The following is a 19,134-nucleotide window of genomic DNA, read 5'->3' on the forward strand; positions in this document are numbered from 1 at the left end:
CGTATTACCTAGGTTGAATTTATGTAAATCTCTGTGCTCATTATTTTTGTTTCCTTTATGTTCAGGAGTAAGCTACCTTTGCACTTTCTTTTTTAAACTTTCTTAGTATTGTTCCAAATATCTAATATTTTCTGCTCGTAGTGTGGTGTCATCTGCATATCTTAGATTGTCTATGTTCTCTCTATCTTCACTCTACTTCTTTGAGTCTAACCTGCTCTTCATACATATTTTCTGCTACAGTTGAACAAATAGGTGATAGAATGCTTCTTTCCTTACCTTTTGACAATTTAGAACCATACAGATGCTCCTAAATCGTTACCACCTCTCCTTCCCACGTTAAAAACAGTCATCTTGAGGCAGTTGGTCATCTGTATCCAGCTCATATCTTAGAAGCGTCTGCCATTGCTACAGTTACATACTGAGGCTTCTGTGACCAATACCCTCTATGACATCAGCGGTGTTCACCAGTCATTCCATGGAGTGCCCTGGGTTGCACAGTCAGAGGATTTCAGACTCTGAAGACATAGAGGGCTGAGGCAGGGGCAATCTGGGCTGCCTGGATCAGCGTCTCAAAGGATGCTCAGGAAGCTGCAGAGGAGAAACAGACTCTATGGAACCCTAGGCTGCAGGTACTAGGAACCTGTGGAGCAAAGACAGATCAAGGAGTCTTTGAGCGCTCTCTAGCTAGAAGCCAAGAGAAGAGCGAATAGGTTTCAGCTGAGAGAAGCAGAGACCTTTTAAAAGACCTCCAAGTGCAGATTCTTTGCAGCAACAACCAGTCTTGTTGTTATGTTTCCTTCCTCTTTGATTCAAGATTGGTTATCTGATCTGTGGACTTGCCTTGTGATTACTATTGGCTTTCTCTGCTATGGTGACTGGTATTATGTGACCTTGGACTGGGCTCTGAATTATTCCTTGTATAATCACCTGCTGTGCTGCCCTCATCGAGGTAAGCAGGAAGTCATTTTTTTTCATCTCTCATCATTCCAACATATACTAGTTATTAGCAAACTGGTTTTTTTTAATTTAACTTTCAAAATGAAAACTGAATTCAACAATCAAAAGGAGAATAGTTGTAAAGGACTATGATCTTCCGTGTAGATATATCATTGAATGTCAAATCGTGATCATTCATGTGTAGAGCTTTTTGAGTTCTAATATAGGCAGCAGTAAAGAACGCTGACAGGAAAAGACATCAACTCATTTGAACGTGTTGAGAAGAGTTCTGTACATAACAACGGATCACCATGGACAAAGACAATGGTCCTAGAGCAAATCAAGCCAGAACTCATGGAACTAAAAATGATAAATGGAGCTATCATACTTGGACATATCATGAGGCCCATAACATATTAGACAGACATTAATGCTTGGTAAAGTTGTGGCAGTAGGAAAAGAAAACATTATACATTGTTTTCCTCAGTTGAGGAGACACAGCTTGCAAGAGTTTACAAGACTTCAGCAGCCTGTAATAGCAGGTATCTTGGAGGTTTCTTATTCATAGGTACCTACGTCGAAGCAGATTTGACAGCGCATATCAACAGCGAAGCACATATCTGCTTGCTTAAGTTACCAATTCACCCCCTCCACACATTTTTTATCAAGGTACAGGTAAATAGAAAAGGTGTGCATATGCATGCACACCTAACTTGCAAACACACAGTATATTCAGTTGTAAAGAAGTTCACATTCTTTGCTCTCCTTTGAGTGGGGTTTTAAGAGTTGCATGGGGTGGGGAAATTGGCTATTGCACTTGACTTGACTTAACATTAATAGATGGGGTATTACTTTCTCCACTGCTGTAATTAGAAATCTCAATTTCTTGTGTTTCTACCAGGTCACTTCTTTTTTTTTCCAGTGTCTCCTTGACATCTAAATATTTCCTTCTGCAGCTCATTTTCTTAACCACTCTGTGCTTATTGTGTTAACCTTTGTGTGACAGAACTTAGTGTTGTTTTTGTTTGGAGCTTAAAAATAAATTGAGGCAAAACATATATTATTACTAATTAATACATTTATACTTCTGTGTCCTTAATACAGTATGAGAATGTTTTTAGAAATGTTACTGGTTTTTTTTGGCACGGCTAAATGAAAATGAGCTCACTGATTCAGAGATTTTTGTTTATGGCTGTGTCTGTTGCTTACACACAGATACAACCTGTAATGCAGTGATACAATCTGGATTGTATGCCACATGTTTATGCACCCCCATTTATTCTGTGACCCACTATTTTGTCTCTTGGGAGGTTGTGTGTTGCTTTAGATCTGTAATTTGAGCAATACGTTCTTTTCTTCTCAGAGATGTACAACACCACTCAACCTTTTGATCCTGAAGGCGTGCTGGGTACAATTAACTCCTTCTCTTGGCATTTTTTTGGACTTCAGTAATTGCAACAGGACATAAATGTGAGAAAGACTCCTGTTGTTAAATATTTGATGTGTTAATGGTGTTGCCAGTTAACTATCATGGCATTATGTTTTGTTGGGATTAGATGGCCATTTCCCCCTCATATCATATAGTGTCAGTTTGGGGATTATATGGCTTGTGAAGGGGACGGATGACAGTGCAGAGGTAAGATGAGTGAAAGAAAAAGCTATCCAGAGCCACTAGAATCCTCTAGAAATGTTATAACAGAAGTTAGAAATATTTTCTTAAGTGGGATCACATAGAACGTAGCAATGTGGCTTTTCTTATAAGGTTATCCATACCATTTTCCATCCTCCTATGCTTTCCTAAGGCAACTTTGCAATTCCTGAAAATGAGGCAACTGCCTCAGGCAGCAGATTTTGGCTGACACTGAAAGGCAGAACTGTTATTTATTTATGACTGCTGCATTTTTCTTCCATGGCAGAGGCAGTTATAGGATATATTGTTTTTTTGCCTCAAATGCCCTTCAGATGCAAACAGAAACCAAAATAGCATTTAAAATCTTTGATAGGGCAGTTATTGCCTTCCTTGAGCATTCGCTTAGTCTGGAAAATGTGAATTCTTGTAATGTAACTCCTTTAGGCCTTTACAGACAGCAAATCACGCTGCTTATCACGTGGAGGTGTTGTTTCAATGTGATGTCCTAAAGTAGAAGAAAAGCTCAGAAGGTGTTTTTTTCTATTTAATGATATTAAAATACTCACTGTGACTTGAGAGTTTTATTTGGTTTGTGTAACAGCTTATTTTTTGCAGATCTTACTGGTTTTGTGCTTTCATCTATACATCTATTCTTTGGGGAGCATTTGTAACTGTTTATGTATCTGCATGGAATCTTTCCAAAGGTGTTTTTTTTTTAAAAAAAAATGGGCATGTTTGTGATGTTTTCATATGGTTTGAGGACAAGTTTTTCCTCTTTGATTTTTAGAACTTGTGTTGTTGTTGTTATAAAGTACAGTGCAAAGCTTGTTAACTAATGCACAATAGCACTATAACTCTAAATCTAAAGTTAAAAAAAAAGAGAGACGAAATGAAATGAAAATGAATATATTGTTCTGCTATGTACAGTAATTCAAAAGAAATCAACTTGAGGGTGCAAATCAAATGTTGCAGCTGATGCTGGGAATACCAGTAATACCAGGTAAAAATAACATCATTTAGATATTTTAAAAACCTGCAAAACTACGCAACAAGTACCCAACCTCCTGACACAGTTGCCTGTTTGGAGGAGCTCACGGCAGAAAAATATTTTGGGTTGTCCCCATCATCAGATAGTAATCTGTCCCCTGAATGCTTTTTTGATGTAGTTGAGATGTTTACAAGGACCTATCCGTGAGTGTTTTTTTTATCCCTGAAGTTTTTGGTTTTGTTTTTTTTGAGGAGTGGGGAGAAGGTGGATTTAAGTAACTTCTGCTTGCTGGGGACATGCTTTCATCATGTGTGAAGGTAGAGTACCAGGGCTAAATAAGTACTTGAGGAATTAAAAATCATCGTTACTGTATGACAAGGCACTAATGGGTGATTCCAAAAGAGAAAGTTTGGCACTTTACAGACCGCCCAAAAGGTGGTCTGCCAGCACCGGTATTTGCTGCGCAGGGAATCACAGCGGAAAACCGTGCGATTCCTGACGCAGCATAAAGAACCCCAAAAAGTGGGTTCTTTTTGTGGCATGGAAATGATGCCGCAAAGCACCAATGGCACACTTGCAGCAATCATTTCCGTGCCGCCAACATGCTGACGCTAAGCATCCGCTATGTCAAAATGGCGTCGCCCCATGGTAGAAAGGGTGCCGCCATTTTGTACGTGCTCGCACGTACTAGGGTTAGGATCAGAGGGACGCCCTTTTCTAACCCTAGTACGTGCCGAGCATGTACTTTTTGCCGTGCAGAACGGGCCTGTGATTGTTTTTATTTTTGTAATAGCAGACCCTCAGGCATATCAATAAAATTTGTTTTTGCGGGTTGCTCTATGCTGCAACAAATTTCCTTCAGAGGAAGAAGAAATGGAAGACAAAGAAAAAAATAAAGTGAAAACAACTTCTATGCATTTTCCACATACTGGTACTTTTAAGTCAGACTTGTTAGCTCCCATCTGGAAAAACAGCAGATGACTCCCAGGCAGCCATTCTTTGGATCTTGAAATGCAGCATTTTACAAGAGAGAACACTGCTTTTGAATCACTGATGCAAAATACCTTGTAGTTTTCCATGCAGGGCAATAGTTTCCTTTATGGCAAAACCAAAAGACGATTTTTAAAATTGTAGCCTGAGTTTTCGTGGACTAGAGCCCATTTCATCTGATACAAGATGAAGTGCATCAAATGAAGTGGACTCTTTTTCACAAGGCTTATTCATTATGTTGCTCAGGACTCCTTCTGGTTTTGCTGTACAGACAGATTAACACTGCTGTCTCTTGAGAAGTAGTTTCCACTTGGATTTCTCTGCAGAAGGGGGGAAAAACAAAGTTGTCCCAGAAAGTGCCTTTTTGAGTTTGTGGTTGTGATAGTGATGGCACAAATACATGACCCATCTCCTTCAATCTTCTTATGGACTGATTTATGAGAGAAAAGAGGTTCAGCCATTTTGTATATATAAACCACAATGCACGCACAGGGATGTTGGGGTTCTTTTATGGACAGAACACAATCCGCTTATTTTCTTTCCTGTTTCTAGCATTTTAAAGACACTGATTTGTTTAACAGTGCTGTACATCGTGAGAATGCAAGGAAAACAAGTAAAAGCAACAGCCCTCTTTTGTCTGAAATGCTTAAGAAAATGGGTGTTCTGTAAATATATGGAAAAGCTGCTTTTTAGGAATCTTTTATGACTCCCCTTGGTCTGAAGCTAGTTACCCCGAGTTTTGAAATCCAATGCTTGTTCAACTTTTTGGGACTCTTGTTGCCTAATTTTACTGCCACAGTTTTCTTGGGTTTTTATGAGGTGTCAGTCTGTCGCTGGGAGAACAGAGAGCGGATTAGAAAACAAGTCTGAGAGACTAGTTTTCCCCCCCAGTTCCACATTTGCCATCAGGGCCTTTCCAGCAGATCCTCCTTCAGGCACAGCTGCTGCCTGACATCATGGTGAAGGCTAGAATTCCCTGCAGATGTTTGCTGTGTAATTTGCTGAGAGTGGTTTTTGAATCTAGCAGGTGTTAAGACTTCAGTCTAAACCAATTCCTGCATTTTAGAAGATACAACCTTCAGGTGGTCACACTAATCCCAAACAACCAGGGTGGGAAAGTGTAGTGAAAGCAATATGACTCCACAATCGGAACACAGGAAACTATGTTGCACCAGACCAAACCTTTGGCTCATCTCCACAAACATCTAACTGGCAATGGTCCCCAGAGTCCAAATGTAGACGTTCACCTCACTGCTTCCTGTCCTTTAACTAGAGGCGCAGCATATGGGTTTGCTCACGCCAAAGTCTATTGTGCTGCTCCTTCAACAGCGTAATGTGAAAACACAAAGTGTGAGAGGAAAAAGACAATCTGGAAGACAAGGTTTAACTTCGTGTTGAAGAGGCTTGCGTTCCAGCAATGCTATTTCCTTGGTGCGAATTGCACCCTCATGAAAAGTAAAGGTGTTTTATCTTGCGGCTGGGCAAGAAGAGAGAGCCATTTGGCTACTGCCAGTGAAGAAGCTGGAGAATTTGATGGGACTGAAAGGGGTGCTTTTTTTTCCAGTAAGGAAGGAGAGATTCTGATTGCCAGTCTTCAGGACTCTGTGTGTGGTTGGCACTCTGATTGCAACTTGCAGCAATGATGGGAAGGTTTGGGACAGCATTGCTATGGGTCCCTAGTGGGGTGGGAGATGGTCAGTGCACACGCACCTATAATCAGGAAGTCACTCTCCCCTGATGTATGGGGGTAAAGAAATCTGTGTGGATGGGCATGGTACCACTCTGTGGTTTGGCTCTGCTAGCAAAAAACTACTTGTTACAAATATTGAATCCAATTTGGGGCAAAGGAAGGACGGTAGCAAAGTTAGTACTTTTATAAATATTGACAGTACATGGTATATTTTCTTGAGAAATTGAACTATCTCATCTCTAAATTCTACAATACAAGATTTCTCCCCCGAAAGACTTTGTGCCGGAATATGTACATTTGGTCCTTCCCATACGTGGGGATCCATTCTGGACCACCACCACCACCCACATAAGGGAAAATGTGTATGCTTAAAGCCCCATTGAAAATCATAGCTGCATGTGTGGCGAGGTGCACATGCATTTTGTTCCCCTAGGCTGCTGTCGTGTATGCTGTAAATCAGTGTATAGAAAGCCCATGTATGGCACAGGTGGACTGTATATGGGATCTGTATAGAAGGAAATATATCAGCTTTTGGCCCAGGTTCTTGGTGATTTTTTTTTAAAAAGAGAGAGTTTTCAAGACATTTCTACTCCACTCTTGGGTCATGCCTATGTCCTTGTAGGCTTATGCAGGCTTGCATGTAGAGTTACAGTGAGATAGGGTTTGGAGGCACACGTAAACCTCCAATGCCTAAGACATTTGTAGGCCTGGAAATGCAATAGCATGCACATTTCTACACTTATCAGTGAACTATCACTTATAAGCAGTTGCAATCTGTAAGCCATTGGTGAGTCAACTCTGGAACTGCACTACAACTTGTGGTTGCAGTACCACTTTAACCACTGCGCCACCAGGGCTCCCTTGTAGATGGACAATAGATTGGGAGTCTATTCACTCAGGATGGAGTCATGCTTACCTTGGCAAACAATTCTCCGATGTAACCATCTTTATGCACATTTACCCGTGTTATACTATAGGCCTTAGATAATGTGAGCGCGGGATCACCTATAAAGTGAAAAGAGCAGTCAGGGAGACAAAATCCCAAGTAGCAGAAAGGAAACCTTACTTTACTCTGTTCATGTGAATTCTAGGGAAACCTTGTTCTGCACATATGTACTTTATAGTGGTATCTACATCTGTGTTGCTGATAAAATACAAATGCTTTTTAGCTTTTCGAGGTGCATTGATATCTAGAATAGTGTGATTGTGCTTTGGCAATTATTCTTCTTTCTGGGAGAAATCAGACTATGTTTGTTCAGTATGCATGCCCTCTCTGGTTTTCATGGTCAAAGTTTAAAATGCATTCATCTTGATGTTTGCAAACCCCATAGTGTGGTAAATTTTCCAGTTCCTATTCGATGAAATATGGCGAATTGTTGAAAGAATTAGTGATGGACCTCATTCAGTATATGCTTGTGGGGCAGCTCTGTGGGACATTTTACTTTTCCGCCATGATATTAATAAAATTATACCGAGGCATACCTAAGTTAAGTAGATGTTTTCCTGGCATGATTTCTTTACAAAACATTTTTACCAGAGGTGAAATAACATGAAAGAATAGGGAGAGGCTCCAACACCAAAAAAAGAGAGTAGGTCAACCAAGCAAAGATATGCACCTGTGAAATGAAACAACCAGGAAAGGTAAGCCTTGCATAAGTAAGAAAAACATTTTGCATCTTCTAGGACCACTTAAAAGTGTCTTCCAAAATGCACCTAGGAGTTATTATTATTATTTTTTATCTCTTCATTTTTTATTATTTGCATCTTGGTGGCCAACACACGATATGTGTTTTAACATGCTGGTATGGCGGGTGAGGCTGGTTAGTCTTCTCTGTCCTCTCTGTTTACTGTCCCACACCTGCTCAGTAAGGCATTCTGCAGTTGTCTACCTTGCTTGTTGTGGCAGACATACATGACTATAGTAGGATTGGTTAGAGCAGAACCCTTTCTTCCCCAGTCCAAGCTTTATTGCATTATTTACTATAGGCATGCTACTGCAACCTGCCACTGAAAGTCTATGGCGGGTTACAGACGGCAAAAAGGGATGTACTCATGAGTCATGAAGGTAGAGCCTTCAGACGGGCTTTACGTGAATCGCCCTGAACACGCCCCCCGCACGCCCCAAGCGGGAAGAAGCGGCATTAAAAGGTGCTGCTTTTTTCCGCTTCTTTTTGATTTGCGGCATACCTGCGCAGCTCCGTATGTAAGCTGCTGCACCATACGTCAGAATTGCTACGCCGCAAATATAAGTTGCCGGTTTAAGCTCCGTGTCAGCTGCGTTGCATAATGGGTCGTGTCCCGGGACATGCGTGGTTTGCAGTGAAGCTTTAATTGCACTCCGCTGCCATGCAGCTGTGGAAGTGTGGCACAGCTGCGGCGCATTTTAAGCCTCGTACCCTAACCCTGGCCCTTGTGCGCATGCTTGCTAGAATCGCGGGAAGTTGTAAGTTTTGCCGGCGGATGTTTTGGTTGTAGAAAGTGAAAGGGAAAGTTTGGGATTTAAAGTGACCCCCTAAACACATTCCTGCGCCATTTTCACCTGGAAACGGGCACAGTTCGGCTGCTCCTGGCACAGCTGTGTGGCGGCTCCCCTTTGCCACCAGGCAGGATGGCTCAGCCATCCACCAGCTCCCGAAAAAAGGCAGGGGACTTTTGGTCTCATACTGAGACGGCTGACCGCTGTATAGGGTCCCAGCCAAACATTTGCAGAAACTGGAGCAGTCCTACCTGAATGCTGACACTATCGAGAAGTGGAAGAAGCCATGATGAGCTGCTGACACAACGTACACCAGAATTGCTACGCGCCTACTTTAAGTTGCCCATTTAAAAGCTCTGTCGCATAGTGAGTTGGGTCCTTGGAACATGCCCTTTTCAGTCAGGCTTTAATTGCAACGTCCCTGCCATGCAGGTGTGGAAGCTGCGGCACAGCTGCGGGCATTTTAAGACTGTAACCCTAACCTAGCCTAACCCTAACCCTAACCCTCAGAGCAACATGTACGCATGCGCTGCTTGGAAAGTTTGGACTTTAAAGTGCACCCCTACACACATTCCTGTGCCATTTTCACCTAACAATAAAAAACGCTAAAACTGTAAATGTTTACACATATAGAAGGGAGGTGATGGGGGATGGCAGGGGGACAGCGGTGACAGCGGAGACAACTGTGGCTGTGCATTGCAGATTCAGCAGGAGCGCGGGGACCAAAGGAGAGGAGGCATCGATGATGCTGGTGACACTGGCAAAGTGCAAGCGGACAAGGATGCCAACACCAGCTGATCACCAGCTGGCAAGAGGGCACCTTTGTTCTTGGCCAGGGCGGGGGAAAAAGTTTAAAGGGGCTTGGGCACTTTAAATGCGCACATAGGCTTTCTGCCGCCGCTGCTTAGCGCTGCGCAGCTGCGCATTAGCCAGCCGGCAAAGGAAAAAAAAAAGAGACCCCGGAGCTTGAATGTGCCCAAGACCTTTTGATGCCCTCTAAACTTGCCCCCAAAGGCAAAGGGCAACTAGAGAGGGCCTGGGATCAAGGGGCAGGGAGCACTGAGAAGGCACTAGGTCCCATGATGTCCCATAAAGACATCATTTCGCCTCCCAGGGCATGTATTCCCTCCCAGCCCTATCTACTCTATTCTACCCTTCCTGTTCTCTCCTCCCACCATGCCTGGCTCACTGGTTCCCAAACCAGCAATGTCCAAACTCTGTCCTTCCAGGCGTTTGGACTTCATCTCCCAGAATCCCCAGCCACTTTGCCCTGTGGTCTGGGATTCTGGGACATGCCGCTGCTTAGCGCTGTAGCTGCACAGCTGCGCATCCACCAGCCGGCAAAAGAAAAAAAAGCCGCGGTTTGGGCCGCCTGTGCGGAAGCTGCCTCTCTTTTTGCAGTGTTCTCCGAGGCGGCGGTTTGGAAACTCCGGGTCCGAAACGGACCCAGGTGAGGCGTCTTCACTGCCCCCCGTGTGGAAGCTCCAACACCTGAAGCACGCCCCCGGGGCGGGCCGTCTGGAGGCTCCGCATTCAGCTAAATACACCTCCAAGACGTCCTCCCCTGCCCGTCTGTAACCCACCTGTGTTTCTCCAGCCCCTTTTCACCATCTTCCCAATGCTGATGCTGCTATTAAAAAAAAAACCCTCCAACTAGACCAATGACAAGGAGTAAAGAAGAAGTTGGATTGGCATGACAAGACTTTGTAAAAAGGTGCTTCTTTGTCAGACGCTTTGTTAAGTGAGGTATGGCTGGAAATTGATATTAACTCCTCCTCCTCCTCCTCCTCCTCTAAGCCTCTTCAGCAAAAACATTATCTTCAATATTATAATACTAATTGTGAAAGAGTGCATCATAAATACACCAGATTAGGATTTTGTTTTTGCCATTCTACCCCTCATCTTGTCCAATTAATATGAAGACCGTTTAGCTTAAATATGAAGTTTTAGGTCCAGCTGGAAACAGTAAGATAAAATGAGCTTCAATTGATTTCTTAAATCCTCTTATTCCTAAAGAACAACTGCACAGTTGGTAGTCCTGTCCCAACCTGTTATGACAGCAAAGCTCACTATTAGTGGCAGAGACCACCTCTTGATGGAATCATTATTAGATGCTGCAGTGCTGCTTGATATTTATTCCAGAAGCCAGCTATCTTTGTGTGCTGCCTTAGAGATAGCGCCAGTTCCTCTTAACAATCTCCTTGCACTGGCAGCACTGAAGCGAAAGGTGCCGAATTTGCATGACTTGGGGACACCCTTGGTGTTGTTGTGGCGTTGCTCTGGAACTGGTTCCTAATACACCTTTTAAAAAAAATTATCGGTTTCCTGAAAAACTTTTACTCCAACAAAATCTACATTTGAGTTATTGTGGCACTCTTTTCTATTGATAATTTGTTGATTTCCATTTATTTGGATTGTTATCAACAAACACACAGAGACATGACTGGGGGGAGGGGGCAGACTGCACAGGGTGATACCCCAAAGGGGGATGTACACTTGGTGGGACAGTACACACAGAGGGACTAGTACAACTAGTGGGCAAGTGGGAAAACGTGTCACTCCCTTTTCCCAGCCAGCCAGCAGCTGTGCCAGATGCCAATCGTTCCCTCCAAAGGCCACAGCATGACACCACACCACAACAGTGGCTGCTGCTGGGGGAGTGGTGTCTTCTATTCAGAGTCTGGTACACTTGCTGGGTGAATAGCTGCACCAGACTCTGGAGGCAACAGCACTGCCCCTTTCAGCAGCAGCCACTTCTACGTTACAGTGCTTTCAGAATCCAGTGCAGCTGCTAGGCAAGCAGCCACACCAGACTCTGAAGACCATTGCTGGGGGGAATGCCTGCAGAGTTTGGTGCAGCAGCTAGGTGAGCAGCCATGCCAGACTCTGAAGACCGTTGCTGGGGGCAGTGTCCCTTCGGAAACTGGCACAGCTGTCTGCCCCCCATCTGCACCAGGTAACACCAAGTACAGCAATGCTAGTGGGTACATGTGTGCTTATTGTATATGTCATTGTCTTTTTGGCTATAAGAGTGGAGCAGGGATGGAAAAGTTTACTTTTTTTACTGAATGGGGCAGTACAAGGAAGGGAATGAAACCTGTCCCCATCTCCACCTTCCATTGTTACACTCTGCAGCTTTTCACTGTTTCCTCCCTAGCCTTTCTATAATATTGGAATTGATCCAAGTTGCCAAGAACATGGCTTCAAGAAGTAGGATGCAATACATGAGAAATATCTTCTGTACTCCATTTGGTATTCAACCAGTGGTTACTTGTCTATTCCATGGTACTGGTGTCATGATCTCATTGACCCTCTCACATGAGCCTTCCTATCTCTTAAGTTCTTCTGGGAAGTTCCTTCTCTTTCTGGGCTGGTGATGGCTTTTTGGAAGGGGGGCAGGCTTTTGTGCTGCCAGTATTATTGAGAAGGTGACATACTATATAACTAAGCAAGCAAACCATAAAATTGAGATTTGTTATTATTGTTTTGGAAAGGAGAGTTTTTCCAATGTTTGATAATAGCTCAAACCACTGAATGATGATGAACATTTTGCAAGTTCCATTTGTGACAAATGGAAAATGTTTCTGTTTACAAGAAAGGAGTCTTTTGGCACCCCTAAAACTAACCAATTTACTAATTTTTGCATAGGCTTTTGTGGATTGAAATCAATTTCCTCATAATACATTTGGATGTGTATTGGATTAATTTAAAGTAAATATTTTAAGACTTTTGGGCTACATAATCTGAAATAGTGAATGAAGCAAATTCAGTGAAGCCACAGTCCTGACATGGATGTACAGGGAGAACTGGTGGGGAGTGGGAACACATTGAAATGATTGTGAGGCAACCAGTTTTTCAAAGTACTTTTTAAAAAAAACGTTTTTTAAAATCTTGATTTCATGTACTGAAATCTTTAAAACTACTACACTGTAAACCAAGGCTATTAAAAAAGCTCTTTGTATATACTGAAAGGCAGCAGCTAACAACATCAGTTCTTTTTCTTTTGCAGAACAATAAAAAATACATTTCCTAAAGTGAGATAAAGCCATGATGGGTTGAGAAGTGGAGATGATAAGCATGTTTCTTGTGGTGTCTTTAATTGTATTCATTCTAAATTCTCATGAGCAGGAAATTACATCAACCACTAACTCCTTTTACACAAGAACTGTATCTGATAGCGGAGGGAGAGAGAAATGTGGCAGGCACCTTTGAAAGTAACATAACCCCTCTTTCAAATGCATTTCTGCATTTTGTCTAAAAGATAGGCTTGTAATTTTATGAGCCTAAATGCTCGCATGATTCTTCTTGGAAAACCAGACCTTCTCAGTAGCATCTTAACTTTTTTCTTTCCAGAGAGAAAGGAATATTAATAAAGTCAGTGGTATTACCTGGAAATTTCCCCCAGCCATTATTACCTTGATGAATATAATTATCAGATATTCTTGTTCTTATTGAAATGACTAATGTAGGCAGGTCAGCATAGATTTTCTGATGGACTGAGACCCATGCAATATGTAGGAGATTATCGCATACCTCTTTCTACCCAATCCAGGCATGGGCTGGGCACAGGCTTAAACAGGTGATGCCCAACTCAGCCGCATCACATATCCAGTCCAGACTCAAGGCATACTTTTCGAAGAACTATACTTCCCGTTCTTCAAAAAGTATGCCAGGAGTCCAGATTGGGTACATGATGCAGCTGAGTTGGGCACAGAGGCATGCAATAAAATCCGTTTTCACCCATTTAAACCCATGCCTGGATCGGGCAAAAAGAGCTGTGCGATAATCTCCGTAGATAAGAGCTGAGAGGACTAACCTGGAAGGAAAAGTTGATAAAGAGCAGTCAGCAGGTGGCAGTAATGAATAGTTGGTATTTAAAAAAATGCACTTAAACTGCAAGTTGCAAGAGTTAAGTGACCAGAGGTAGTGAGCATGTTTTACAGGACCTAGGACAGCTCCAAGGCAGAATGAAGACCATCTTAATGGAAGAGTTTACTAAGGGGCTTTCTTCACTGCCATTTGGGACGTCCGGAGGACGTCCCATTTTAAAAAAGGGGCGTCTCTTATAGACGCCCCTGGGCCTAGTACGGACTCCGTCCGTACAAGATGGTGCCAGCCCTTCTACATGGCCGGTGCCATCTTTGTGTATTGGACGCTGAGCGTCCGTACGCGTTGCGTCCTTAGTGACGTAGCGAGTGCGCCCCTGGTCCGCGCGGGAGTCGCGCCTATCTTAGACTAGGCATCATGACCAGGAGTGAGTGAAAATCTTACTTTGTTCGGTTTTTTTCGAAGGAACTTTTCAAAATTGGCATATTTCTTCATCAGTTTGAAAGAAGGATGTGATATTCAAGGTGTCTAAGGCGCGTTACAGACTGCTTGTTTGGGGTGGCCTGTATCCGGCCCTTTCCCCGCCGGATAGGGGCCTCAGCTGCCACAGCGGCAGCCTCTGAGGCCCCGATCCGCCGCTTCCCCACGGCCTGGAAAGGGGTGTCCTTGGGGCTTCATGCCCCAAGGACACCCGATGGAGGCGGGGAGGAGGAGAAAGGGGCCGCTTGGCCCCTTTCTGCTCTGTGTCGCTGGCGCTGCCATGTAAAGGCTGGAAGGAGCTCCAAAACAGAGATCCTTCCAGGGCCGCAGAAAGGGCACCCCAGGTGCCCTCACATGGCCCCAGTACGTCACTTCCGCGCCGCCCCGTTTGGAGGCAGTAGGGTGGTGACGTACCAATGGCGGCGCCCATGTGTATAGGGCGCTGCCATTTTGTACGTGCTCCACACTTACTAGGGTTAGGACCTCCGGAAGGGATGCCCTTTCCTAACCCTGGTATGTGCCGACCACGTACTTTAGGCGCGTCTGTAACCTGCCTAATATGGGAGAAAGCAAAACTAGCAGATTTAAATATCTAGACATGCTAGCTTTAAATCCTTGTGTGTTCAGCTATGTTTGTGGTTATGAATTAAGGTTGCCAGCTCTTTCTTTTCTAACTGCAACGTGGTAGGCAGTTTAACATGAATCTCTACAACAGTTCCTATTGAACTGGAGTAGGGCAGTACACTGATTTTTTGAAATAAGTTTATTTTTTATTAAGATTTCTTAGACTTAATTTTTGTTTATATGTTTGGCAGAAAGAACACAACATTAAAACATTTGAAAGTGAGCAAAAACAAAGATGGACCAATTTGTCCATCTTTAGCAGAGTATGGGGAAATTAATTTATTGGACTATGGTCTTCAGAATCCCCCAATGGTCATGCTTGCTGAGGGAATTTGCGAGTTGCTATTTTACTGATGGGATGTCTGTACTGTGAATAATATTTCTTCAGTGGACTAGACCCTTCCTCAATGACTCAGTGGTTTCACAGATGGGAAGGGAAAGAATAGAGCGAGGGAGGAGTATTCTTGGTTAGAAGGTATAAAAGGCTTTAGTTGGAGCAAAGTGCGTGACTGAAGCTTTTTCAGAACTGCACTAACTGTCCAGCTTTGCTGCCTACAGTGCATTCTTTTATTTTTATTTAAATCCAATTTTTTGAAACCTGTCCTTATTAAACAGTAATATTGGACGCTGTATGGTTATACACAATTACAGATTTCTGTGTTACCTTGCCATAGATAAGAATGTTGGATGCTGTGTCTAGGGAAGGTATCAACATACTTTGAGCTGCCTAAAAACCATGAAGGCATCAAACGGAAGAAGTTGTCATTTGATCCAGTAGTCAGTGAGTGAAATTGCTGTACTAGGTGAGCAACATGTATTGGGGAAACTGGTCCTTAGAACCTGGAAACTACAATCTGAAGCATATGTGACTGTAAATTTAGCAGAAATTAATAAGACATCCTGTGGCTTCCAGCCCCCTGAGAAAATACCTGGGTGGACAAATGGACTGTCCATCTTTAACTTGAACTGGTGAAGTCAAAAGAATCTGGAAGAAAATGTGTTCTGGTTAATTCTCTTCTAAACTTAAGACAATCTAAAATGAATGTTAAAGACATCTGATAGACACAGAATTTCTCAGTAATTGTTTGTTTGGGGAAAAAAACATTTAGAATAGCAATTTAAGTCTTAACATCCCCCAGCTCTTAAGCTCTTGCTGCGCCCTAGTTAAGCTTCCAGCAACTACTTTTTCCCTGCCACTGTACTACATCACCCTACTAACAACATTTGATGTTGTAATCAATCAGGTAAGAAAAATGTGTGGAAAATAAGTGATCCATTTTGTGAGGAAATGTATAGTTGGCTCAAGCAGGAATGTGCTGTCAGTGCCCTGCATACAGTGCGACATTGGTGCAAGCCCTGAGCTCATGTGTTTGAGTGTTTGCACATGTGTTTGAGTGTAGCCCTCCCTCCAGCCCATCCACCACCATCCAGCTTCAAAGGAAGAGAGGCAGGCCAGCTCCATCGGGCCTAGCCCAAGTAAGATGAAGAGCCCTCCCTCCAGTCCATTGGCCATGGCTCCAGAGGGAGAGATGAACCAATGAACCCCTTCCCCACCACCATTCCCTTATCCTTTTGTGTCATGTCTTTTTAGATTGTAAGCCTGAGGGCAGGGAATGGTCTAATTTAAAAAAAAGCAAGCCACTCTGAGTACCTTTGTGGCTAAAAGGTATAAATACTCTAAATGAATGAATGAATATGTGCCCTCCCCACTAACATACCTGTTCAATGAATGTGTAATTTTTGAAACCTGGGGGTTAAAATGGCATTGCACAAATGATTTCTGTGAGCATAACACATTATGTTTCAGTCTGAGTAGGAATGGAAGGCTACCAATGGCATTACCTTTCTGTAGTGGTTGGACTGTGTACTAGAGGCTATGCTGCTGGCAGTAGTGTTGGTAGGGTCTCCCGTGTCAGACAGGCTTTTGCTGTCTAAAAATGCAAAACAACTACTGGGAAGCAACATTTTGTTCATTGCAAATACATTCTTCAAGCAACCCAAGAATTGGAAGCAGAAGATGGAGCTTCTCCATTCTCTCAGCAAAAACAAGACAAGGAGCAGAATGCGACATGATCCATGAGCTGCTACTATCAAAAATTAAAGCTAAAGCAGAACAGTGAACCAGCCATGTGAAAAACATCCCCATAGAATGTAAAGATAATGTAAAAATAGATTTGCACTCTTAAGCTTAATTGATCAGGAGTCAGAAGTGTTCTGAACTGAAGCCAGGGACATTGTTGGGGAGGGATGCAAAAAGACACTATCTGTAGCAAAAAGGAAAGACAAGCTTCAATGGATGTCAGCTGAAGCTCTTCAAGCAGTTAAGGACAAATGACAAGCAAAACTAAAAGGTGACAGGAAATAGAGTCAGAACCCTAAATGCAGCTGTTTAATGACTCTAGAAGCCAAGATGACTAAATTGAGACTGTTGTACTTTGGCCATATCATGAGAAGTCATGACCCACGAAAAGACAATAATGCTTGGTAGGATAGAAAGCAGCATGAAAAGAGGACCTCATTCTAGATGGACAGAGCATTGCTGTTGGATGGTAGGATGACTTGGAGATCTCTCACTCATGGGGTCACTTAAGTTGAAGTCAACTTGAGGGCAGTTAAGAACAACAAACAATGGAAGACACCATAAACTGGATGTTGCCATAGGCTTTGAAGTGAAAATCTGCCTCTTTTAAAATTGGTTTCAAAAGCTCATGGACTTGTTTAATTGCTGCCCTCTAGTTTTGTGTAGTGGCCAAATGCTAAATACTATTCCCAGTGGAGACAATTATTCATATGACTGTGAAGTCCTTTCTGATGTCAGTCAAGGGGCATCACCTACCAGGTGTTCCTTAAAAGTTCTTAAAAGGGCAGGCAGTGTCTCTCAGCACCACTGCATTAACAAGCCAGCTCACAATGACTCATGGCTGCTTCAATTTCCTATTGATGCTTTCTTAGCAATCCACACAGTCTCTCCAAAGAGCTTAGCATTAACAAAACAAAGAAATAAAAGGGCAGCAGAGTGGAGCAGGAAGCTGACCTTTACAAAGATTGGAGAGCACAGAACTAGTGCTGTTACCTTTACCTATGCTGTGGAAGTGTTATTGTGAAGTCAGGCAAAACATGAATTTAACCTTGCAGAATCCTCATAGATCATTATGGGCGCATTGGTAAGTTGAAACTATGGTGGTCAGTTTGCCCATTCCTGCAAACAAATTGTATTTTTTTTAAAGAGGCGCTTCCCCCATGCAATTGGTCAGCCACCATGTCAACAGACTGTTTTTCTTGCTGGGCCTTTTATCTGATTTATCCTGACAGTTCTTATGTTCTATGCTCCATGTGCACTCATGAAATCATATGTGAGGAGCCATGGCTTCCTAAGGCAGTGCAAGCTAAAGAGGGTGCAGGGTCCTTATGTAATATTTCTTGAGGTATACTTTAGTTATCATCCTGACTTCTGCTCTTTTGTTCATCTCGCTACTGCATGTTGAATTGACAGTACTGTGGCCTATTTATTTATTTCTTAAAGCATTTACATCCCACCTTATGAGATCTCAGGTGAGCATACACCATAAAATCAGGTTAAACAGCTTAGGATAATAATATTTTAAACACACTGAACATATTAAACAATTTAACAAGTTAAAACAAGTTTAAAAGTTTGGCTTAAAATGAGGTTAGACTATATCCTATGGTATGGATATTGAATATTAAAGTGTTGATATAAGAGCTTGTTTATTTTTGTAGCCATCTGAGAAGGAAGTGAGTTCATCCCAAAGGAAGTGACAGGATAAGAGAAGGATTAGAAGAAAACAAGACAAAAATTTTATTGTATGGTTAACTTTTATTTTGTAAATTTTAAGTATTCAATAAAGATTTAAAAAAAACAAGTTTAAAAGTTTGGAACAGTTTAATAATATGCATGGACATTTTGAGATGCATCACTTGGCCTTATTGTTAATGATGATGTTGTGTGCCTTCAAGTTGTTTCTGTCTTATGGCAAGATTTGTTTAGAGGGAGGTTTGTTTTTGTCTTCTTCTGAGAGCATGTGACTCACCCAAGGTCACCCAGTGGATTTCCATGGCTGAGTTGGGATTTGAACCTTAGTCTCCAGAGTCAGTTTAGTTTTCATGGATGTTTATCTATTTTTCCTTGGGGAAAAAACAGTCACGTTATCAACTTCCTTTCCCCTTTTAAATAAAAGCTTTGTGCTGCTAACGTTAGTCCTTTTTTACTTGGGATAGCAAGGGAAGAACAATTTTAGAAAGAGGTATCATCATATTTTAAGAAAGGAACAAAAAATATGTGGCAGCCTAATACAATTATTAATCCAACTCAAATCCAAACAAGTTGTTTCTTGTTCCCAGAAACTCTGGGAAGAGTCCCAGGAGCAACCAGAAACCATCTCAGTACCTGGTAGAGCTTAATTTGGATGTCTGAAGTCTCTTGCCATCTTCCATCTTAAGACTGTAACTAAAAGCAGACTCTATGCCATGAA

This window comes from Sceloporus undulatus, chromosome 3, assembly GCF_019175285.1.
Source record: "Sceloporus undulatus isolate JIND9_A2432 ecotype Alabama chromosome 3, SceUnd_v1.1, whole genome shotgun sequence".
Classification (NCBI taxonomy): domain Eukaryota; kingdom Metazoa; phylum Chordata; class Lepidosauria; order Squamata; family Phrynosomatidae; genus Sceloporus; species Sceloporus undulatus.